Raw genomic sequence first — 27,303 nt, 5'->3', positions numbered from 1 at the left:
AAGCTTTGGTGGCAGGGAGCATATAAAGGAGTGCAAAGGGTTAATAGACAAAAGTACATAAAGTTTTCAAATTGTCAAAATTCTAAAGCTCACTTATTGAAATAAATAATTTTATCTTTCCAATTCATTTTTGACATACAAGGTCCTCTAAAGCATGATAAAATGTGAGATAAGGTCCATCATTTTAAGATGTCTGTATTCTTGTGAACATATATGAACGTGGTTTGATTTATAAACTCTTATATTTTGTCTATAAAATACGAACAAAGAATGTCCCAGCATTTATAATAACCTATTTGAAAATGTTTGAATTAATAATTATTTTTATTCTTCAAAAGTTTAATTAGGTAAGAGAAGTTCCAGCAATTTGCCTTAAGGCACAATGCCATCCACCACTAGTCTAATGCATATCTAATGTAACCGAGTTTGTATCCATTACTATATTGACACAATATTTCATGAAACGGCACGTCTTCTCGCGGACGCTTTCATCCGCCTAACATGTAATGTATATATTATAAAGTATAAAGCACGCGTTTATACATAAATGCAATAAATTATAGCTTATAAACATTAAAAACTATATTCAACAAGCCATAAAATCTATATTGTTAAAAATGTACCGATATTCGATAACTATAACACCTAAAGTAAAATGTAAAGTCCTGGACGTTATAAATCACGTACGGACGATTATATGTACCCCGTTCTCGCCGATGGTCTGCGGTTCGCTGGGAATCTGGACGTACGTCGCGTTATCGGCACGAGATTTTATAATGTTTTTATATGCAACCTGTTATTAAGGCGTGTTGTATTATAGAATAAAAATATGTAAAAATAATGTTTTATATGTTGTAATTATATGTCGGATATATCAGGTGTATGTTTTTTCAACTATCGTTAAGAAGTATGCTGAAGAGAGTTTGTATCGGCAGCACGGGGTCGTTCGCGATAAGTGGGAGTTTCGGGTGGCGGTTCGAACGTTGAATATTGTTGGATCGAGGCGATGGGATGAGGTGCAGCCTGACGTCACACTTGATCTTCGTCGTCTCGTTCTTTTTGATATTGGCGTGAAGAATATTCTAATAACAAATCGACAATGGATTATCTCTCTCTCACGGGACGCGACGGACGGCTCAAAACGGTTCAATAACACACTTCATAGAGCCCGAGAATAGCGAATCTTAAAAACATTCTCTATAAACGATAGTATGACACAGATGAATTTTATATGATTAATCAGTAAACTGTGGTTGACGAGTATAATTGTAATAGGGAAGTAGCAGAATTTTGTGTATTGATTAGTATCACCTTAATCGCCATGTCAGTCACATGTGCCTGACGCTAAACAGCTCTACATCAGCCATGCTAGGTATACATACGAGTATATGGTACACATGTTTGACAATAAAAATGAAACTGGTGGGGCGCATGACATCGTGCCTTAAGGCAAATTGCTGGACGTACCAAAAATTATGTTTTTTTTGAAAAGATTAACCTTTTTGAAAAAAAATACTCTGAAAAAATTAGATTTTTGAGGAACTATAAATTTTTGACAAAAAATTACTTTTTTTTGAAAAAAAAAAGACTTGTTGAAATAAAAATATTTTGAAATATTTGGGAAATTCTCAAATTTTTTTCAAAGCAATCGTAGTGCTTTAACTGCATAGAGACGATATGTCAAAGCACGTAAGCGCCGCGCCGCCGCCTAACGGATAAACATTGGTACGGAATCCATAGTAATGTAAACAAAATTTATACTTATTGTTAAATTCTCTATAAAATATCTAGTAATTTGATGTGCATATGTCTAATGATCATTTTTCACCGCCAAATGGCATTTTTTTACTTTTTTTACTAGATCTCCGAAACCGCTAGACCTGCCTTCATAAAAATTTGATCAATTCTTCATCTGGTCAATACAAGTAAAATGTTTTTTGAATTATTCAAATCGGACGCTCCATTCTCTTAAAACTAAGTTACCATTTTTGGCACTTTTTCCCCCGTATCTTCGGAACGGCTAGACCTGCCTTTGCCAAAAACTAATCAGCACGTCTCCTTATCAATACGAATCGAATGTTTTTTTGAATTATTCAAATCGCTTCATTTGTGTTCCCGAAATCGTCGACGAAAGTTTGTATCCGAACACACACACACACACATACATCCATTTTTTTTAAGGTATGCCAAAATATTCAGAAACCTTTGAAACGTAAAGATATATAAAAATTTTCATTTTTAATTTTTTTGCTCTTACTATAACTTGCCCTACGGGAAGTTAAAAATGAAATAAACATAGTTTTATAATGGTACATATATTGTTGTAAAAACAGAAGTATGAAATAGAAAATGCATAAAAGTGTATAAAAAATAGCAATGGGAAAAGGTATCACTGATTTGTAGTGCTCTCACACCATAGACCTGCCTTCGAACAGACTACCATTTATTATTATTATTATTTTAGTATAAGGCCATGCCAGTAATATGTGTGACATAAAAAATAGTCTTTCCGGAAATTTGGGCAAAACTTTCTTTTTTCTGTGATAAGTTGCCTTGATACATTTTTAACTAAATTATCTAATAAAAAAGTACCATAGCCTGTTCGAAAATTTTTCTGATAATAACTTCCCATAGGGTAAGTTATAGTAATGGGCCAAAAATAGAACATGTACATTTTTGCATATCTTCACGTTTCAGATGTATGTGAACATATTGGCATACCTCAGAAAAATTGGATGTATGTGTATGTGTGGAGACAGTTTTTCGGTGACGATTTCGGGCGTATGGATGAACCTATTTAAAAAAATTCAAAAAGCAATCGATTCTATTGATAGGGAGATGTGCTGATTAATTTTTGGCAAAGACAGGACGAGCGGCTTCGGAGATATGGAGCACAAAGTGCTAAAAATGTCAGTTTTTAAGAGAACGGATCAACCGATTGCAATGATCCGGACAACATCCGTAATGATGCGGAGAAGTCGAGAATAGATTTTGGCAACGGCATGTACAGCCGTTTCGGAGATACAGAACTAAATGTGCAAAAAATGGCAGTGTTTGAGAGAACTAAACATCCGATTTGAATGATTTAAAAAACTTTCTGCTTGTGTTTATGAAACAATTGCTTTTTGGTAAAGAATTTTTTTTTTATTTATCAAAAAATTTTTTTTTGAATATCTAGAAGTAATTCGGATCTTAATTTTAGTTCTAGCTAAAGTTCTAAACAACACTTATAATACTTCAAATAATTACAATAATAGATTATTGTGCTTGATCCATTCTCTTAAAAACTGACATTTTTAGCATTTTTTGCTCTATATCTCCGGACCTGCATTTGACAAAAACTAATCAGCGCATCTCCCTATCAATAGAAATCGATTGCTTCTTAAAAAACATTTAATATTCCTCAGATATTTCATTAGGGTACGGAAAGTTCCAGCAATTTGCCTTAAAGCACAATGCCATACACCACTAGTTTTTATGGCTTTGAACGATATCATACTAATATTACAAAAATGTGCTTTTTATCAAAAACAAGAATATCATATCATATCGTCACAATTTCGAGATTTTTAATTTAGATGTTCAGTTTCTCCTCGCACACGAAGAAATTTGACGATTTAAAAATGCATTTACATAGATTGAATATATATTGAAATACAATGGAATATCGTATTAACATACCTTGTAACAAATGAATGGATATAAATTACAAGAAAATTAGACTAATGCGCTGCCAAACCCACGCGTCGCGTACTGAGCAACTAATCCTCGCGCCTTGGCCAGGAATGGAATAGAAATTTCTATAAGTGCATATTGACAAACACATCTATTGTTGTGGGATAATATATTCAAATAGACTATTGTTGCGCAATATAAACTACAAAAGGAAGAGAAAAAAGGTAAGCGAACGCACCAGATTTAGATTAATATTTTGGACCCCCCTCGCCGCATACAAATAACACTTTTAATTGGATTTCAGAACACCCTATACTATAACCATGCGAAGTGATTATAGAAAATAATGCTCGAGAGGTGACGCGTTGATTTTCAGGCGCCTTTTATTTTTGATTTTTTTTGCTTCATCGGCCACAATTGAGCATAATTAATATTGTTTGGTTAACTATTAAGATGGATGATTTAGATACTGGCTCATTTGTACTAGTTAGAACTAATGTTTTGGGTCTTGTAATTTAGTTGTTTAGTGGGCGTGACTTATTATAATTGCTTGTCAATACAAAAAGTGTTAATTTTTAATTAATATAAATTACTTGCAAAATTACTGCTTAATTTTACCTTGGGCATGAAATAAATACCTGAAAACACGTGTTACTTTAAAATGCTCATTATTCGCTATGATTTGTTATTTGGTAATATTGTATGATTAAAACTGTATAAGGCCTAAGGGCCTTTTGTTTTGGAAATTCCAGAAGAAGTTGAAAATTTGATTCATATTTACATTGGACTTTTTCGTGGGTTAATAAATAAATTAAAACTATGGGCTTTCAATCACAATCTGATACCAAGCAGTAGTGATATTGACTTTAATTCAAAAATATAAATAGCAGCAATATGGTTATAAGTCAAAATAGACTTTGGAGGCATTTCTGCAGTATCCCAATTAGGTGACCGTCAGTCCTATCTCCTATAATGAATTTATATTCTATCTCCATATAATGAATTTTATTATAACAATTTCGGTAAGAATGAAGAATTTTTTTTATAGATGCAGCACTGCCGAACAAGGAATATTTTCATTTGGATACATATTGCTATATTTTGAAGCAAAAATTGATTTCACTACTACTTGACAACACGTTACCCGATCCCAAAGTTCTAACCATTATTATCATTTAAAAAATATTATGGTGAGTCCAAATATTTCCGATAGATCAAAACTTGTAAAAAGCCTAAAAATTCATATGTCAAACCAATTACATAATACATCAATCTTTTAGTGTAATCCATAAATATGTTTTATTAATATTAATTTTTTCCCCAATGAATTGCCAAAAATATCGAAGCGCCGGTCATGATGTTTTGAACAGAGGAAGTCATTTCATATCGGCTTTGGTTTAGTAAAAATAGTCCGTGTTCGTATGTATATGTATTCATACAATGTTTGTATAACACCTCGAAAATTATGATGATTAATATATTACCGAAAAAAGGAATCCAATAAAAAAGAACCCATCAGCAAATGGACTATAAACGGATGGTAAATGGTTTTAACATCGATGTCAGTCAAGATTTGATGAAATATTGGTGTTACATTGAAATTAATTATTTGTAGAGTTCAGAGTTTTTGATAGTAATTGGTCTTTCATTATGAGAAGTACTCTGAACTGTAAAAAATAATATGAAAAGTGTCTGGTGAATATTAAAATTTACTATTTTATTCTGACTTGAATAATGATAAATGTTTCATGAACTTGTCGTGTGTATGTATAATTTTTAACTTCCCGTAGGGTAAGCTATAGTAATGGGCCAAAAATCGAAAATGAAATTTTTTGCATATCTTCACGTTTCAGAGGTTTCTGAACATTTTTGCATACCTCAGAAAAAATGCATGTGTGTGAGTATGTGTGGAGACAATTTTTCGTCGATGATTTCGAGCAGCAATAAAATGTCAGTTTTTAAGAGAACAGATCAACCGATTTGAATGATTCAAAAAAAAAATCGATTCGTAATTATGGGGAGAAGTGGTGATTAGATATTAGAAGAGGCAGGTCCAGCTGTTTCGGAGATATAGAGCTAAATGTGCAAAAAATGGCAGTTTTTGAGAAAACTAAACATCCGATTTGAATGATTTAAAAAACTTTCTGCTTGTGTTGACAAAGTTGTGACCATAATTTGTGTCACGTCTAAAACAAAATTCTACATAATTGACTGATGAGTTTCAGCAGATTTCATAAATTTTATAAATATTAAACAGATACCAAAAAATTACAAATGTCATTGTCGCTAATTGTGCCTCCACTAAAATTTCTGACCCGCATTGTACCAATAACTCAAATTGTGACTATAACTTTTGGCACGCCTAAACCAAAATTCTACAAAAGCGACTGATAAGTTCTAGCAGTTTTTATATTTTTAGACATATTGAACAGATTTTTAAATAAAAAGTAAATTACTAATCTCATTAATCCCGCGTATAATCTTCTCGCCAGCAGCGGAACAATTCGTTTAACTGGCAACGGGTGAGTCAGCAGAATCTTACCCATTTAGTAAGTCATGGCAGTGATTTAATATCATATTATGCTAACTAATAAGCAATCAGATAAATTGCACATTTTGATACTAACACCTTTTTACCCGTCGAACAGGGTTGTTTTTTTGTTTTCATTTTTGGGAGGAAAACAACGATTTGAAGAGCGCGGATATTAATGAGTAACAACAGCCAAAGAAGGCGAACGCTGTCGGAGGCCGCGATCGAGTTATAAATTAAAACTATAATATGGGAACTTCGAAATTCTGAACCTGATCCAACAGGAAGAATGAAATAAATCAATACCACACAATCAATGGGCCAATAACGCCCACTGATTCTTAAACTTTTGTTTGAAAACGGCAACAATGTTTATGTTTATACCATTTATTTCCTAGTAGAAAACTCAAAAGAAACTAACCATTGGATAAAGCCTGATTTAGATAAAAAGATATCATTATTAGAAATTATCTTAATCACCACACCTAATTTCAAGTTTTACCTATTAATAACTGATTGATTTATCTTTTTGTATATCTAATTAGATTAATGTAAAATAGATAAACCGATTTTCATATGATCTTAAAAATAACATTAAAATTATAAGGTTTGAGCGTTAAACTCACTTCTTCACTCTGACAAACCCGTTCAAAATATTTTGAGCCATAAACGTGCTGATATATATTATTCATTTTCTAAAATATTCAATCTTACAAGATATATTTTTTTAAATTTTTATTTTTGAATAGCAATCAGAACTACTCTCATTCCTAGTATTCTGTGAGCTTTTGTGATGTGATCTCCATAGCTTATAATTATTATAGACAACCCAGTGGTTGTCCATTCTTTTTGCGATGAGATTATTATTATATATGTATAATAGTAATGAGATATACTAATTAGAAGAATGCTCCAAATTTTTTTTCTCATGTAATCATATTTATAAATATATCTCCAAGTAAATTTGAGAGAAGAATAAGATTTTGAGGTTGCAAGAGCAAAGTTCTTACCAAAGATTACTAAATTATTAATAAGATTTATAGATTGGGAACCATATATTTATATTTTTAGTCAAGCTCAAAATCAATGACATGGGTCAAAGGATTTAGTATTTTTAAAGCCCATTTTTTATTCTTAAAATTGTACTTGATATCCTATAAAAATAGGTGTTTTATCAAAAAATATATTTATATTCTATTCGTCAAAGTTAATAAAATTGCTACATTTAAACAAATAATATGAAAATTAAAAATAATAAATAACAAAACAAATATAATAAATCATGTGTAAGAAACCACTGAGATCGTTTCTTTAAAAAATTCTATAAAAGTTCACAGAATATAAATACAAATTTAAGAAAGAAAATAAGAAAAAGAGAAAATTTAACCACAAAAATTTTAACCGAAAAAACATAACATTAATGATAAAGTCATAACGAAACAAAAACAAAAAAATATGCACATTTATACATATCATACGTGATATATGCTTGTCTTTTTCTAAACAAAATATAAAATAAAAAATACTAAATATTAGAAATAGCATGAAACCCTAAGAACTTAAAAATTATTTTAAAGTCATGACGCATACAAATAAAAAATATTAGTATAAAAATACTACATTTAAAAAACTCATTCATGATATAAATATATTTTATAAATAACAATTCAATGAAAATATTCTCAAAATATAAATTTTATGGGCACATTTTTTACAAAGATTACATTGTATATAAGTTTGATCTGATAGAGAATTTCATTTGTGATAATAGTTATGAATCAATTTTCTTCATTTGTAAATAGGGTAGAGCGTCAGTGTCAGTATCCAGTGTCAAATGAATTTTCACAACGCATAACATGTATCAAACAAACAACTATCGAACTATGTTCAGTAAAATTTGCAGTTAAATTCTAATTACAGATTTTCTTTATTATTTTTTTAAAGTTCGTCAATTCGCCCTTTTTGCGCCATAGGCCATAGGTAAGAAGAAGCAGCCAGGGCGCTAACAGATCCAATGTATTTTTTTAATTTTAAAGGGATTTTACGGAATTATAGCTACCTTATTTATTATTATTTCATTACTACCTTAATGTGAAATACAAATTTAATGGAAACTTTTTTTACAGACATCAAACTACTAATTTATTTCTTGTAAAATTGTTTTTTTTAACATAATTTACTTTTTTATTCAGTATTTCTTATTGTTTACACGTTTTCTAATGTAAACATTTAGTTGGTCCTTTTTACTCCACCCACATGTGAGCTTTTATAGAGGTTATATTAAGGAAAACTATTGAGTTGAAAACTTATTGAGTCTAACTTAAAATTAACAATAATAAAAAAATACTCTTAATAGCAATGTTGTAAGAATTAAGGTGATAGCTTGTTACACATATTTTGCCTTCTACTTTAAAATAGTATCATTAAAAATTCCATTCTTTGCTTGTTTTTGAGATAATGGTTGTTACCTTTTTAATCCCGGATCTTTAAGGCCCCTCTACCTTAATGTCTATTATAAAATGATAATAGACAATGAGACAGAACGTTATAATCTATTATAAAATTTATCTAATTAAATATGAAGCAATAAATCTGATTAGTTAAAGCTTAAATCTGAAATAACGAAAACGCATTCGTGCCCCCCATTAACTTGTCTTCCATTGTATTAATTCAGTTACCTGTTAGACATGTTAGTATTCTCTTACTGTATAAACACATACGATATAAACACAGTAGTTTAGTGACCAGTGATCAATTCAAGCTGTCAACTGAACCCGACCGTTGTAAAAAAAGAAACATAAACAAATGAGAGTCCCACAGGACACGAAAAAATCCGGAGAAAAAATAAACGATATAATAAACGTCTCCTAACCCCGTCCGTATCAAATATTATTATATTCGAACGTGTTTTACAGTGAAAAAGGTATAAAACAAGGAATTCCTTAGGTAGTCCTTCTTGTCCTGTTGTCGCGCGACGGACAATTTTGTGTGCGAGCATTGTCGTGTCTTCGGTGGAGCTTTTAATTATGCGATCGTTCGTTATCCTTATCCTTATCCTTATCGCGCCCATTAGGATTACAAGAGTTTTTGTCTTGTCACCGATAACTGGAATATTTGAAATCAAATTAAAGTTTATGAGAATTTTCAATTGTATTGAATTGTTTGTATACTTGTACGACTTGTTGAGTTCTGATTACTGTTGAAAATATGAAAAAAATCCTATATAATTTCGTAAAATCCCTATAAATTAAAAAAATACATTGGATCTGATAGCCCCCTGGCTGCTCCTTCTTACCTATGGCCTATGGCGCAAAAAGGGCATATGACGAATTTTAAAAAAATAATTAAAAAAAACTATAATTAGAATTTAACTGCAAATTTTACTGAACATAGTTCGATAGTTGTTTGTTTGATACAGGTTATGCGTTGTGAAAATTCATTTGGTTAGGACACTGACACTAAAAATCAAATTGGACCTTTGTGCCCAGCTCTACCCTATTTACAAAAGAAGAAAATTGATTCATAAGTATCATCACAAATGAAACTCAGTGTTGTTGATTAAATCTCATAAATTTTATAAAAATGAATTTTCCCTCAATTTTTCCTGTATTGTGTTTTCATTAAAATTTTGTTTCAACAAGTTCGGAGTAAGAATTAAAAGGTTGAACATTTTTCGTGCATTTTGGTTGTTTTAGATTAAAACATTAACTAGTTAGTATATTGCTTCATATCCATTTAAGAAAATGCATTTCATAGCGTTAAACGATACTTATTTTTTTTCATAACGATTAATTTAAATTTTATCTTCATTGATTTCATAAGAAAGAATTTTATTCGTAACTTTTGTTTTTTTTTAGTTTTGTTCTAATTAGTTCAAAGCAACAAAATTAAAGATTGAACATTTTTCATGCATTTTTGTTAATTAAAACTTAACAGATTTAATAATTCATATGTAAATTAATAATGCTTTTTGCATCAGGTGATATTTTTTTCTCATTAGCAAGATCAGTTTCATATCAAGAATGCAATATAATTTTATTTATATAAATAAAAAAAATCAACCAAGAATGTAACAAATAATATACATGTCTGATTTCTAGAATTCATACCTTTTAATACTCTTTTTTTTAATATTTAACGACTCCCTGTGTCCCAATTACAACCCCAGCAGCTCTGGATCTGACAATAAAAAGCAACATAAAATATTTTCCTAATTTATATCCCACTACGGAACGATCGGATGTGACGCTGGGATCCCAGGACATTTTTACAGGTAACATCACATGACTAATAAATTATTAGACTACGGTTACAAGTTGTGGATTCTGTTGTATGTATAAAAAAACAAACATTTCTTTAAACAATATGGGTTCGTTACGGGACTGACATAACTCCTGAAGAAACCTGACAATTTGGACCATTCGCGGTTACCGGATTGAGGTTGGTGGTAACAACTTTTTGATCGATTTATTATTTTAATGATCAGGAGTTGAATGAATCGATATTAAATTATCTTTAATATGGATATTTTCGAATTTCTTTATTTGAGCTCCCAGGGGCTCAAATGATTCCAAAATGATAAAAAAAATCACTGAAAGTAGTAGCTCTTAATATTAACTTCAAGATAATCCGCACTCCAACCAAACTTTCTTACGGAAAGAACATAAGTAAAATTCCATTTATTTTTTGACAAGTGAACTTGACAAGTGAACCAAAATTTTGAGAATAACATTGTATTTGGTTATTTTGATCATAAATAAAAAAAATTACAACAAATATTTGATACATTTCATAGGAGAGGAATCAAGAAACTTTGGTTGGAATGCGGACTGTCTTAAAGTTAATATTAAGAGCTAAAACTTTCAGAGAATTTTGTTTTAATAATTTGAAAGCATTTGAACCCCTAGAAGCAAGAAAATTCGCAAACATCCATATTAAGGACCACCCTAACGCCACTTATATATACCACCAGCAACATAGAAAAAAATCTGTGTTAGTTAAATAGACAAATTCAATAATTATGTAATATTATACACTGTATTGAAAAGAACATTGCAAGATTTACATCTAGTATATTTTAAAATGATATTTTCATGGATATCAACAATCTTATTACATTTTTAGCATACTATGTTTTAAAATCATAATTTTATGGATAACAACAATCTTATTACATTTAGATGTGTTCGGTGTATAGTATACCATATACATTATAAATATTATTTTAATGTAACAACCTTTCATGAAAAAAACATCTATGCAAGTTATCATAAACAATCATAAAAAACTCCATAATATTGCACACTGCACTTTGCAATTTTTTTCTTGAGCGAAGCGAGTTGCTCTAAAGTTTCGTCAGATATTAGAAAATGATTTTTAAACCAGTTTGTTTTATATCTCATTTAAATTAATTATGTAATGTAAAGTGAAATTATAAGGATTATGCAAATATTGTTAAATAATATTATATATTTAATTTTCTGTAAGTAAGTAATTATTCCAATTGCGTTAGACGAATGTATTAAGTTTTTCTTGACTTGCAAGTTGATGGATTGAAAATAGTATAAAGTACAGCAAATTATAAATGTACATTAATAATTTTGACTGCCTTATTAAATTGTCCATAAATTGTCTAAAACAATATTATATATTTAATTTTGTATAAGTTGGTTAAATAATCCAAGTACTTTAGTCGAATTATTTTAGGGCTACGAAGGAGTATATTAAATAATGCATAAAATTGTACACAGTAAATAGTATAAGGTACATCAAATTATAGAAGTGAGTAAATAATTTTACTAGCCTTATTGAATTGTTCCTAAATTATGTAAAACAGTTTTATATAACTGATTATTTTAAAGCTATGAAAAGCGTCTTAAATAAATAAATAAGATAGTTCAGGATTAGTATGTTGCTGCATTAAATTTAATAGAAATTTACAAATTATAAATGCATGTGAGTATGTTTAATTACCTAGTTAAATTGGTCATAAATGCTATAAAACGAGTACGAGTTTTCTAAATATTCCAAATGCATTTCATAAATTACATATAAGTTACAAAAATGACCTCAAATAAAGATGCTAGACTGGTACAGCAAACTATAAATAGTTTTTAATATTTTTATTTGCTTAATTAAATTGTGCGTAAATACTGTAAAACAATATTATATGCTTAATTTTGTACACATATGTTAAATATTGAAATTTTGTTAAACGAATTACTTTGTAGCGGTACGAGACGGCGATGATTTTTAATAGAGTTTTATTCATTTATAATTATATATTATATTATATTTATATAATTATTTACCAAATTTTTAAAGCTGCAAAAAGTAACATGAATAAATGCATACGGTCGTTCTAGTTTTGTAACCACTGTAAATATTTTAAGATACAACAAATTATAAATGTGGGTTAACATTTTTAATTGCCTAATTAAATTGGTCATAGTACAAACTAATTCCACTCATCTGAAAAATGACGGAAAATTAGCATCATTTATCAACGATAAAATCTTGCATTGTATGGAATAAAACATGAAGTCTGAACACCGGAAAAACAATTTTTTAAGAAATATATAATAAGACACATGAATACACGTAATCTAACTGTAATTGTCATTAACGGAGCACAGAACGAAAATATTCTGTTCCTGTTCACATAGGCTGAACAGAAAGAATATTCAACATTAAATAGCACAGCCAATGACGGAACAACAATAGGCGATTTTCTTATTTCCTGAAATTATTACTACACGTCATATCAGCCTAATTTGTCCAATGGCAAGGCGGCTGTACGCTACACTGGATACGACTGTCTAATTATGTTGGTCGCATTTAACAAAAAAAAATGCATTCACATAAAAAATTAACCGACACATGGGGACTCACTTTTATATAGGTAAAATTTTGACCGTTTCTTGAGTATATTTTTGACCATAATCAAAAAATGAAGTCGATGGACGCGAATCCGTAACTCCTACATTAATTAGTTTCACATCAAGAAATTAGTATATACAATTCCAGAAGCGACTGTTGCATTTGTATTTGGTTGGGCTAATAAAATATATTCTATAATAAATAAATTAATACACAAACTATATAATGTAGAATAAAATCTAGAGCCTTAACCAATTACCAATTTAACGTTGGGTCATTTTCATAGAAATTAGTCGAAGAAACACTGAATCATTTATATACAATATACGTTCATTATATATTATTTACTGATTGAAAATGAAATTGTATAAAATAGAAAATAAGTTGAAACTTATTGAAATTTAGAACTATACAGTAAAGTAGTTGTCGAAGTCTTAAAAAGCAAACCAATTTTTTATTTGATATCACCGCTGCCACCAATTTAAATATAATATAGAAAGAAAAAAATAAAAACAAAATAAATGTATATTAAATGTATATGAATAAAGTAAAAGCAAAATAAATAAAATTAAATTATCATATTGAACATTAATTTGAGTTTGTTAGGCTGGATTTTTACATTTAAATTGTTTTTATATACTTACACTAAAGGATCAAATTGAGTGCTGAGAACCATAATCCTTTATTGTACATATACGCTGATTTTATTTATTTAAATTTTTTTGACCTTACATTCTAATATTCATTTCTACCTTATATGCATATACCACATGTTTTCCTAAAATCGTAAGTTAAACTCAAAACTTCATATTTATCATTAATGCAACTAAATTGAACGACTATATTTCATACTAAATAAATCAAAGAAAAAAAATTCTCTATCTTCTCAATTTTTGCACAAGATTAGAGAATATCTACGTTGGTATACACAAAACTCTTTTATACAAACAAAGTTTGCGTTTATTTCTCTCAGACATGACACATTAAGTTGTAAAAAATGATTTTAATCTCAACTAATTTGAAGTGAACAATAATATCTTAATAACATAACAAATATAAAAATGTATGATAAAACGTTTTTAAGTTGATGCAAATTTTAAATTGATATATTCATACCACAATTTAATGATTTGATCTACGAAATAATTTATTTTTTTATCATGTTTATCACTCTATTTTTCGGTCAAAAAATTCCTCCTATGATGCCCTACGGTTGAGGAGTTTCTGGTGTCTTAGCGTCTTACGAAATTTCTTCGATGTTCATCGAACCGCGTTGTTAATCAATTTAATTAGGGCTCGGAGATGGGAGGATCATCGCAAGTCTTTCCTTGGGACTTTATAACCATATACCATCGACAATATATACGCTTAAAGATAAATTCGGATCGCTTTGTAGATATTAATTTAACTAGCTGTAAGTGGAATTCTGTCTTAAGGCAATTAAGGCATCGTGCCTTAAGGCAAATTGCTGGAACTTCCCGTACCAAAATTTTTTTTTTAAAAACGATTAAGATTTTTGAAAAAAATTTACTTTGAAAAAATAAGATTTTTGAGAAACTATATATTGGACAAAAAATTACTTTTTTTTGAAAAAAAAAATTTTTTTTTTATTTTTTTTTTTTAAAAAAAAAAAAGTTTTATTTTATTTTGACATATTTTGGAAGATCTAAACTTTTTTTCAGAGCAATCGTACTGCTTTAACTGCATAAAGACGAAATATCAAAGCCCGTAAGCGCCGCGTCGCCGTCTAACGCGTAAACATTGGTACGGAACCCATAGGAATGTAAAAAAAATTTATACTTATTGTTAAAATCTCTATAAAATATTTGATAATTTGATGTGCATATGTCTAATGATCATTTTTGACCGCCAGATGGCATTTTTTTTTACTTTTTTCATCAGATCTCCGAAACCGTTAGACCTGCCTTCATGAAAATTTGATCAATTCTTTATCTTGTCAATACAAGTAAAATGTTTTTTGAATTATTCAAATCGGACGCTCCGTTCTCTTAAAAACTGAGTTACCGTTTTCGGCACTTTTTGCCCCGTATCTTTGGAACGGCTAGACCTGCTTTCGCCAAAAACTAATCAGCACGTCTCCTTATTAATACGAATCGAATGTTTTTTGAATTATTCAAATCGGTTGATCCGTGTTCCCGAAATCGTCGACGAAAATTTGTATCCGCACATACATACACACACGCACATACATACATACATACATACATACATACATACATACATACATACATACATACACACACACACACACACACACACACACATACATCCATTTTTTCTAAGGTATGCCAAAATGTTCAGAAACCTCTGAAACGTAAAGATATATAAACATTTTCATTTTCGATTTTTTTGCGATTACTATAACTTGCCCTACGGGAAGTTAAAAATATAAACACATTTGCAAAAAAAGTTAATCAGCTGATTGTGAGAGAAAAAACACACTGGCGATCACACCGTTTAAAATCGATCGACATTTTCGTTAAACTATAATAGATTTAATAATTGGTAAACCGTTACAATGATATCAGTGAAATTATGAGAACTATTTTGAAGATAATACAAAAATTACTAAAAATAATTGAAACTACTAGATTAATTCTATCTATTTGGTTCTTTTCGATCCAGAAGTTAAATTATTTGGATAATATAATATTTTTTGTCTGCAATTTTGGGCATTTTTCACTATAAAACATTTTTAATTTAGCAAAAAATTGCAGGAAGTCGTATTTGCCAACATCTAGACAAACTTTGTCATTAATAAAAAAAATCATAATATAATATTAATAATGTACAACCATGAACTTTATTTTGGATGAATCTACTCTCTTTATTAGTTTCACGTTAAAATTAGGTTCTTCACCTCAAAGACGGGGTAAAATGTGGAAGCCAGGGGGAAAACAAATCCAATGACTTATTTTAAATTTTAAGATTTAATTATCCAACCAAAGAAAATATAAATTTTATGGGCACATTTTTTTGCAGATAAAACACTGTATATAACCTTGAGCTGGCATTTCATTAGAAATATTCATCAGCAGAGCTGGAATAACTATTAGTTTAATTTATTTCTTGTGTAGCTTTTTACCTGAAATTGCATTTTTATTTACTATTTTTTTATTTTATACGCCTTTGTCAGGGTAAAGATTCAGTTGTTCTACGTATAAGCTGTTATAGAAATTTGTTGAATACATCTGTTGAATATAATTCAAAATTAACAATATATCTCAAAAACCTATATTAAGGTCTCGTAAACTAAACACAAATGCTCAACTGCTCATAACCCAAAAAAGAAAATAAAACACTTTTGAATCTAAATAATGGATTTTTAAACAATGCCGTTTGTCTCTTGATAGCGACGTCACTTGATTTAAGGCTATGGCTGATTACACATCTGTTTCCCTGTACTTTCAAATATTGATGTTAAAAAATTCCAAACAAACTTTACTTGTTTCTGAAATATTGATTTCTGATAAGTGATGGACCTTTTTACCCGCGGATTTTTTTTTCTAATTTGAATTCATATAACGATTACAATTATCGTTTAAAAATATTAATGAACAATAATCTCGTGTCGATTTACTATTATTTTCAAGTCGGCGTAGCATTTAACGATCGCGCTCGGGTTTGCAACTTGTTTCACGTACTGGAACGAAAATATGATAAATAACAAGAAACGACAATTAGTTGAGAAAAATAAATATAATTAAGATTCGAGTGGAATTCTGAGTAGTTATCAAGGTCTAGATTAAATTTATTTTTATGTTAAATGCGGTTGTAATTTATAAATGTTCTTCTGAGAGCGGTGTACGCGCGGACCGTTGTTATAAAGACAAAGATATATGAATAAGGTGTTTGATATAGGATACGACGACGACAGGAGTAAATGAGCGTTCTCGGCTCATTCGACTATTCAACGGTTCTTGGGAAACGTGGATGATACGCGGATACTTCGATTTCTAAAAACTATTGAATAAAAATATACATCACAATTATGCGATCAAAGAGTTAGTATATTGATGTAATTTCCAACTTCCCCATGAAAAAAAAAGTTTTCGTTAGAAAATCGGGTTTGTTCATCACCATTTGACCGTTACCAACATCCAAATCATGGATTGGAGAGACCAAAAATTTACTGATATTTCATATAGAATAGGTGTATATATTAAAAAATCTGATCAGAGATATGGACTGTAAGAAAGACCGACAAAAACTATCTGGAGAGTTAAGATAAAGTGGACAAGACAATAAATGAAGTCCTGAGTCTTGGGAAGAGTGGGCAAAGAAAAAATCCTACTGAGCACGATCCTGAAAAGAAAAGGAAACTGGATCAAACCCTTTCTGTAAAAAGAGTGCTTCCTATACGACGTCGAAGGTAAAGGAAGAAGAAGAATACAGATGATTGATGACTTACGCGAGAAGAAAAAATACATAAAAGCATGGAACCATTTATTACTATTATTTTATAAAATAGTAACAAATATATCGTATTAGGAACAAAGACAGTAAAGTGTTATATTCATGCCAATTTTCTGAGAAACTCATTTCCTGAATAATTTTCCCAATTACATAATATTGTTATTTATATCCTCAATTTTTTTCAACTTTCCGCATCAAATTAGAAGAAACTATTTATAAAATGTCATGTATATAAATTCTAGCGATTTACCATAATAATTTACCGATTGAATTTACATAAAAAAAATATATTTGCGGTCATGCGGTCAATAATTGTCTAGAATTGAAATTCAATTTATATGATAATTTTTATGTCATTAAACATTAATTAAACCCGAATGCAATAAATAATTAATGTGAGTAATTAGTGTCATATTTGAAACTTTAATTCATTGAAAATATTTCACAAATTAATACAGTAAGAAAATTCTCTATACTTTGCAATATGGATTTAAAAAACCGAAGTTGTTTTAATAAGAAAGATCACTAAGTGTCACTAAGAGACAAATAAGCTAATCAATAATTTAAAATACAATGACGCATATAAATGAATATTATTAATTATCAAATTAATAAACCTAAATTAATAGTAAACGTAGCAACATTAACATTAATGTCCATTTATGAATAGATAATTTGCTAATGGATTTGAATAAGATTTTGGACAGTGTAAGAATCTATAATTATGGGTAGTATTGACCTAGGGCAGGTCCGTGATCTGAGTTCAGGGAAGAATAGTGTGAAAGATTTTCTATTGTCATTTCACATCGCAGTGTCCAAAATGGGCTATTTCCAAATGCAAACATATTTTTGATCTATATTTGAAAATGGACACCGCTGATCAGGTTGTCCAGAGGCTTGAACTCACGACCTTGTCCCTATCGACCCTAAATATAAAACTTAAAATATTTTAACTATTTTCTGCAATAGCAAATAATGATTGAAGTGTGTGTTTTTCACTATGTAAGGTCATTAGTATAAACCATATCTCAAGAGAAAACACGTCTCTTGTTCCTTTTCTCGCAATAATAACTCACTTTGTCTATTTTCTGTAGTAATTCATCAAAATTTCTGTTATCTTTTCCGCAAGCGTTTGATAAATACGCAAAGCGATCGTTCCTCGAAACATTGATTATTTATTTATATAATACCTATACGTATCGCCGAGAACTGTTATTAAACTTACATGTCACATCATGACTTATAATTATTACGATGCAACTAATTATTAGCATGTGTTCAGCGAAGTGTGATAATTTATATTGCGTCTCGGAATCTCACAGTCGATGATTAGCTAATACTAGGATATGAGTTAATCGGAATCGGAAAGCCTGCATGAATATTTCTGTTTATGTGGGACAAGGTATCACACCGGCCGCAGTGAACGCACGAAACAATCATTTTTTCGCATTTGAATATCTTCGATCACACAGAAGCGCATCTGAAAGCATTTAATAATGGATAACTAACAACTATTATTAGTCACTTATTTTAATTTTTAACACTACACCTCTATTATGTACTCTTGAACAGCAGCAGCAGCAAGATCTTTCAAATTGTGTTTACTGCAATTTGTAACTTCACAAAGTAGTTTATGCTTTCGCCAAACTTGACATGCATTATAAAATTTACCTATATAAAGCCACAATTAAACCAATTTGGACATACGGTATGCAGCTATGGGGATGATCTTCCAACTCAAATGCTTTAATAATTCAAAGATACCAAAACCAGATTCCGATATTTTGAAAGCACCAAAGAATGTTTCTAATTGGTTGATATACAAAAACATACATAGACACTACCACAGTCGAGGATGAAATAAACACTCTCTCGCAAAAGTACAAAAGCCACCTCGCTGATCACCCAATTTGGCTCGCCAGAGCTCCGCAACAACTCTAAACAATCTCACAAAAGTACAAAAGCCGTCTCGCGGATTACCCAATCTGGTTCGTCAGAACTCCGCAACAACTCTACTACGGACAGATCGAAAAAGAAGTTTCTTCTGCATTAATAATCAAATTCAAGAGATAAGACCTTTTTAGACTAATCTTGGCTAATGATTTGTGTTTTCAATTCTATACCAAATGTTTTACTTGTTATCCGTATCGGGACTGTTGTAAAAATTGTTACTGCAAAAAAAATGTTTTTGCCAGAAAAGCCGATTTCCTAATCTTCTTCTCGACATTGCAAGTCAATCTTAATTCTTTGACACCAAATTCATAAAAAGTAAGCGTATGTGCATGTAAGCCAAAGTTTGATCTTCTCCTCGACGTCTTCTCCGAAATTTCTGCACTGGTTTTACAAATATAAAATCCATTTCATAAACGATGACGATAAAGACTACCGTTGATTAGTTTAGCAAAAAAATCATGCAAGTTGTACTCACTTTTTTGTCAACGTTTTCGCCAAAAATCGTGAACCGTGATCAGTTGGGTGTCATGCTGATTAGGTTTTGGTGAAGATCCATTGAGCCGTTTCCCTGCAATTAGTTGTTGAAAAACTGTTATTATACAATTTTAATTATACTTTTTATGATAATAGGGGTTATGGTCTGGACATACTACAATATCATAGGCCTACCAAAAGTGGTTTGATTATACAAAAAAACAAAGTTGGTATAATGCACCATCGTGTCCAAATTTTAAAATTCTATCGTTATAATTTTAAAAGTTGCTAAATCTTAATTATTATTAATAAAGTCGAATATTACTTACAAGTTCATGCAATTTGCCTAAAGATAAAAGCCACTTAACCTCAGATTTTTATTGTTTTATGAGAAACGATCAGGACCAAGAGTTCTATAAGCTGTTGTAATGATGCTTTGTACTTCGTAAATTTCTTATTAGAATTTTGCTAATAGTAATGATATATTTTTAATTTAATATAGGAATGGCGGAAAGAGCTATTTTCGCATGAAAATATATTTCCATCCATGTTTTTATGTGAAAATGGATGATTTGCCCAGGGAAGGATTTGAATCTGGTTCTTTGTAATTACAAAGCCAGGTGCTTATCGCCTTAATAAATCAACAAAAATAAAGTCAACTGAACGAAAATTCCAGAACCTCTCGGTAGATTTCAATTTACCAGCGTTCAAATACCTAGTTATCTTGCGAGCCTTGTATATGCGTTAGTTTATGCATATATACATAATAACGAAAGAATCACTTTACTCGTGATTTCGAAGATGAATGTGTAATATGATATGCAATCTATAATGGTTTCATTCATTATAAATACACATAGATTTTATATGTGGGTGATAAGACATTGTGTAATTCAACCAGAAAGAAGTGGACGCGTGATTATTCATTGACAATAACTAATGACACTTGATTCTTGAGGAGGCATGGCCGTGGACTACCAAACGTACCATTAATCATTCCGGGACGCAGTTAAAACAGATCGGAGATCGTTTAATGTCCAATACTTAATACCGGTAGAAATACCACTTTGTTGAAGGGTGTGGACCCATTTTTGACATTCTCAGACACTGCCAGCAATATTAAGATATTGTTCCATTAACGACCATTGTCATAAAAATAAAGGTAGAAATGCAATTTGAATACACCCACGATGAAAATAATATACACAGGATACGCATGTATGTTCACTACAATAATAATCGATACCTTTATACATGACGTTTTTTCTCCATAAATTGGATTCAAAACTTTTTACAGCAATCAACATTTTTAGAAGCAATTGTTTTGATATGATATCTTAAACTAGTGCTAGTTAGAATGCAACCAAGTAAATAACCATCACCTGCCATAACCTCTACCTTGTGTTTTTTAATTAGATTTTTCATCTAATATCAGTGGAATATATGTTGCAACAATGTCCGCGAAAGGTAATTTTTACTGTTTATCAAATATAATGATCTTTAATCTCAAGTGAAATTCTGATATCACTACTGCTTGATATCAAGCTGGCCGAAGAGCTAAAGTTGTGCTAACTTTCTAAACGAAATGGCTTTATAGATGGCACCCCAAACAGTTGCCCTATCCCTATGTAAAGCATTTATTATTAAAATTTTGATAATACTGAATATTTTTTATAGATGCAGCAATATCGGGTAAGGTCTTTTTTTAATATCCGCTCCTATTCCATAATGGAACATCAGCAAATTTTTGGTAGTACTTGGAATGTCTAAATCGAATGCCAATCCACTGATTCGACGTCGGGTATCATGGTATCCTATTGAGCTGTTACGTATCCGAGGAGGAAGGTCTCTACTAGATTAGATTAGAAGGTCTAGTAAATTTTGGTAACATTGATGAGTTTTTATAGATGCAGCAATATCGGGTAAGATTTTTTCAGTATCTGCCCCTATTCCATTATTGGACATCAGCAAATTTTTGGTAATACTTAGAATGTCTAAATCAAATGCCAATCCAGTGATTGAACGTCAGGCATCATGATATCCTGTTACGTATCCGAGGAGGAAGATCTATTTTCATTTGCTAATATATTTCCATCTACAGCAATTACTAATAATCCATTAAGTAGTATCTTCGATTATGTAAAATTCTATTACAATCAATCGAATAGCACATGGATTTTATAAAAATCATATGATACATCTAATTGTGAGTTAACAATAAGACCATCATTTTTATGTGTAACCTTGACCGACTGAAGTTTACACGCGAACAAAGCTCATTGCTGTATGTTTAGTATTATAATGTAATCATTTCGTTTTCTGTGAGCAGCAGCAGTAATATGTATACCTACTACTAGCACGTCATGAATATTCATGAAATTCAGATTTCTTTAAAAAAATATACCACACGCACATTATTTATTGTGTTATATATGAAAATTATTCTCGGACGCACACAAAAGCACTATAATACGAACGACTCCGCTTCGACATTTAATTCTCTCGATCACGAGATAAAGTTATGGTGGCTACACGCATTATCGAACATAATAAATAAAGGTTTTAATTAAAATGTATCTGAGACGAACACTATTTCTGGGAATGGCCAGTTGGAATTTGTTGAAACCGATTTTCAACCCAAATTTCAAAAAGACAAGTAACATAGATATTTTCAACTTCCAGTGGAAGAAGTTGAAGTTTTTTCCAAAAAATCCGATTTACTGATTATAAGATTCGTGTTGGTTCATTATGGGTAATGATCACATCTTTTCAGTCTTGATATATTGTTTTTTAACATTTATCAGAACTACATGTTACATGCAATGTCTTTGCTATGGTACATCCTAACCTATTCTATTATCTTTTTCTTGAGAGTGCAACCCAGTGGTCAACAACTCTTCTTTTTTATGTGGATATTAGATATGTGTATATCTGTGAAATATATATAGTACATATGACTATATATAGTTTTGGCTCATATGTTGCAGCAATGCCCACAAAAAGCGATTTTCACTTGAAATTATGATTAAGATCTATAACCTGAAGTGAAAATTTGCTATCATACTGTTTGATGTTGAGTTGCTGAAGCTTGTGGGATCACACGATAGACTACTTTATGCTAGCTCACGACCTTAACCATTAAACCATGACGGGCTCTCAGTTTTGATGTATATTTTCTATAACCAGATGACCTTAGGAATTTATCGAATTGAATAATAATAATCAATGAACTTAATTAAGTTATTAATTGTTACATAGTTTTCTGAAATTGAAAAGAAATCACCAATGATTTTTTTCACTATTCCTAAACTTTGCACCAACAATTATAGTCTTGTTCCTGGAGAAGAAATTTTTGTTCCACAAGAAAATCCGATTAGCTAAATTGTATGTTTGCTCGATGTTTAAAATCATTCTGAATTGTTTTACATCACAATTGTAAAAGTGTGTGTGAATGTAAGCAAAAATTTGACGTTTTGTCGACGTTTTGCTAGAAACGGCTGCACCGATTTGAAAATTTTAAAAGGCATTTGATGAAACTCGATAAGGACTCATGTTTGCACGACGCTCGGGCTAGTCATTTTTTATAATTTATATAATTAACAGATAAGTGCATACATAATACTTCATCAATGTTTTCTCCAAAAGCCCTGACCAGGTTTTGAATATCCAAAAATTGTTCGAAAACATGTATAAGTTAGGAATCGTGCAGTTTAGATTTTATGAAGATTTGTTTTTAGTAAAGATCAGTCAGACCCCTTCTTTGCAATTAATTGTAGAGATTTTTTTTACAATTATAATGAGACTTTGCATAGTAATAAAGCTTATGGTCTAGCAAACATCTTGAAATATTGCAGGCCAAAGAAAAGTGGTTTAATTATAAAAATTCACTAAACTTAAGAATAAGGGGTACATACAATTTTGAAAATTGTTAAATTTCAATTCCTATTGATTGAAGCCACACATATCAGAAAGTTTATGCAACTTATCTTGAGGCAAAATAATATATTATAATAAAATATATATAATGATAGTATAGTATAAATAAATCAGTAAAACAAATTTTACATATTTAACCCTTTCCACTCGCTAATTCAACGAAAAGTTTAAATCAACGAATTTTCTGCTAATTATATCAAATATGTTTCAACGTCGAAAAAAACAATAAACATATATATATATATATATATATATATATATATATACGAGGTCTGTTCAAAAAGTACCCGGAATTTTCGTTTTTTCAAAAAAATATTTATTTATTCGTCTACATTAATGTGGTCCCCTTCAAAGTAGTCCCCCCCAGATATAATACACTTATGCCAGCGTTTTTTCCAATTTTCGAAGCACCCTTGATATTCACTTTTTGATATGTCCTTGAGCACTCTCAGCGATTTTCTTCAATCAAGGAAAACCGCCGTCCTTTCATGGGTCTCTTCAACTTTGGGAATAGGAAAAAGTCACACGGAGCCATATCTGGTGAATTTTTGCACTTTGCAACACTTTATTTCATTTTTTACGCAAAATTTAATACAAATTCTTTGACTTTTCAATTCTTCCATTGTAAAAATCGCCGAGCTCAGAAAAACACGTCGAACCTTAGCGACTACCACAGACAAAGTAAACAGTGAATATAGCTGAAAATTTCATCATACTTTAGGGGCATGTATACCAACACAATAAAAAAAAATTTTGACAATCAGACACTCCAGACCCGCGAAATTTAATTATTAGTAATTCCGGGTACTTTTTGAACACACCTCGTATATATATATATATATATATATATATATATATATATATATTCATGTGTGTTTCTTTTATCTGGTTGTGCCTACAAATTGTGTGTGTTAAATTAATTACCTGATTTTCAAATCATTGAACAAATTTATATTTAGACGAATTATTTATGAGTGATCCAATGATAGTTTCAGAAGCGTTAATCGAATCACAAAACACAACCTGTTTTGATGGTCCATTCGGTAGCTAGATCCTGGGATTAGCCATTCAAACATGTCTAATATAAAAGATAAATGTCTCTGTCACATATCATATTAAAGATTATATGTTTGTTAATGATGTGAATGACATCACTGATTATTCCAACTGGCCATGCTACGCTGCATTCCTTGTTTTTAGTCGTGTTGATTCGATTTATTGAATCACTAATTTTAGAAAAAATATCACCGGATGGAGAGCGATAGAAACATGGTTTGGGAAAAGAATTTATGTTTGATACATGGATAAACGATAAATATCACAACTAATAAAATTCGATTTATGACATTCTTAGAAATGATTCTAGGACTTATGGGATTTTTATTCCACTTTAATTATAATAAAAATTGTAGTGTACGTAGAGCTGCATTGTGGAGTGGCTGTAAAAGCATTGCTGCAACATTGTGATGGAATCACAGTTGAAGAAGGTCAACTTTTGGGGTTGCAGACTAATAAAAAAATATATTAGAAATAGAATGGGACAACCATTGAGTTACCTTTTAAATGATAAAAAATTACACATTTACACAAAATACAACTATCACTACAGATTGTAAAATGCCAAATTTGAACGACTGCTTCAAAAATTCGAAAAACTACAATTGCAACTACTTTTGCATATGCAAAAAAATGATTTAGTAATCATATTCATTTTCGATCATTAATTTTTATTAGTGTGTCTTCGTACAATTACGAACAAAAGAAACGTGTAAAAGGTCTGTAACAGCAAGAAAGAATTTCAATCTGATCTCATTAATCAGTAAATCTTTATGGCGTCTGATTGTCTGTGTAGCAATTTGGAAGAACACGATTTTTTCAAGTGTATGCAGTTACAAATACAAACTGAATTTTGTGAATATTAGAAATTATATTGAAAGTTAGCACTTTCGGTTAATAAATTAAAAATTAAATTAATTAATATTATCAATGTGCATTACTCTTAATAATAAATTTTATTATAATGATTGTTTTTATTTTGAAAAACGTATAATAAAAATACGATATTTTACCAAAAATTGCTTCTGTAAACTATAGTATTTATTAATTAAATCATTACTCTAATTAAAATGCACTATCCAAAAATAATCTTTGAAAATCTTAAAATCAAGATATTCGTATAATCTAGATTATGAATCTGAAAAAAACCCATATTAAATTACTAAAAGATTTTTACAAAAACTCTTGAAATTTTTTTAATATCTTTTAAAATGCAAATAATTTGAACCTAAAAAACTAGTAAAGCCATTAAGTATTTGATCATGCAAATTTGAACCAGAATCACAATAAAGCTGTTATTAAATTCCATCAGCTTTATGTATCGAAAGCTTTTACATGTATAGTTCTATAATAATTGTTTATATAGTATAATATTTTATAAGATAATTATTGATTTCAAATTTTAATAGAACTATACTAAAATCAGTGGTGTTGTTGAGCCGGAACGCACCGGAACGTCGTTCCGGCAAATTATTTTTGGGCCGAAACGCGTTCCAGTAAAAAAAAAAATAAAAAAATCGCTACATATAGAAAATAATTTAATAAGTGAATTTTATAAATTATAATTCAACTATTTTTTACTAAATCTTCCTATTATTGTAATAAGTATACATATATGTGCACAAAATGGGTTTTGTAATAATTTTTGTTCCTTACCTTTTCGAAAGGAACCGGAACAAACATGAAAACCGGTTTTTGAACCGGTTTTTTAATTTTAGCGTTCCGGTAAAAAAAATATTAGCACAACGCCACTGACTAAAATATAATAATTTTGTTGCTTTTTGAAGTTACACGTTGGATTATGTAAATGCAAAGTTTTTTACGATTTTTTTTTTATCAACAAGGATAAAGACATAACAGTCCTATAAGCTCGTTGTGTTATCATTTTTAATGACGTTTCTATTTTTGATGAATTTATTATTTTAATAACTCTAATACTAATGACTCTTTATTGGGTTCAGCAATGCCAAATATATCAAAGGGGGAAAGGAATATTTTCACTTGGAAACATGTTGCTACCTATATTGTCAAGTAAAACCTACTGCTTGACATCAGGCTGTTCGAGGCGTATATCAAACCTAGAACTTTGATTCAAAGCCCTAACATAGCTCTAACTACTAATTTACGAAAAGGCCTACGAATAAATATAGCTTTAATTCACTTAATTTTTACATGTCAATTCCTGACATCATATGTTATAGGAAATATAATGTCTGGATACAGGATAATTAAATCTGAATTCGGGATAGCATCTCATATAATAAATTATTATATTATATATGGCAATCGCATTTAATTAATGCAAATGGCAAATTACCAAAACCGTAGAAGTACTTGAACAATTCTGCGAGATCATGTCTATA

The 27,303-nt window shown here is 30.1% G+C and overlaps 1 protein-coding gene across 1 annotated transcript in view; it reads right to left on the bottom strand.

The window, feature by feature from the left end:
• LOC113376914 (dentin sialophosphoprotein-like) overlaps positions 1–20,044 on the bottom strand; it is a 51,355-nt gene extending 31,311 nt beyond the window's left edge. Inside the window, exon 1 of the mRNA XM_026617009.1 lies at positions 19,950–20,044. The gene's annotated coding sequence lies outside the window, so the exon portion shown is untranslated. The remainder of the gene's footprint in view (positions 1–19,949) is intronic.
• Positions 20,045–27,303: the final 7,259 nt, after the last annotated feature.

This window comes from Ctenocephalides felis, unplaced genomic scaffold (assembly GCF_003426905.1).
Source record: "Ctenocephalides felis isolate EL2017-DRISC unplaced genomic scaffold, ASM342690v1 CF-g0.4_SCAFFOLD_01886, whole genome shotgun sequence".
Lineage (NCBI taxonomy): Eukaryota > Metazoa > Arthropoda > Insecta > Siphonaptera > Pulicidae > Ctenocephalides > Ctenocephalides felis.
This window is presented reverse-complemented; position numbering and strand designations above follow the sequence as displayed.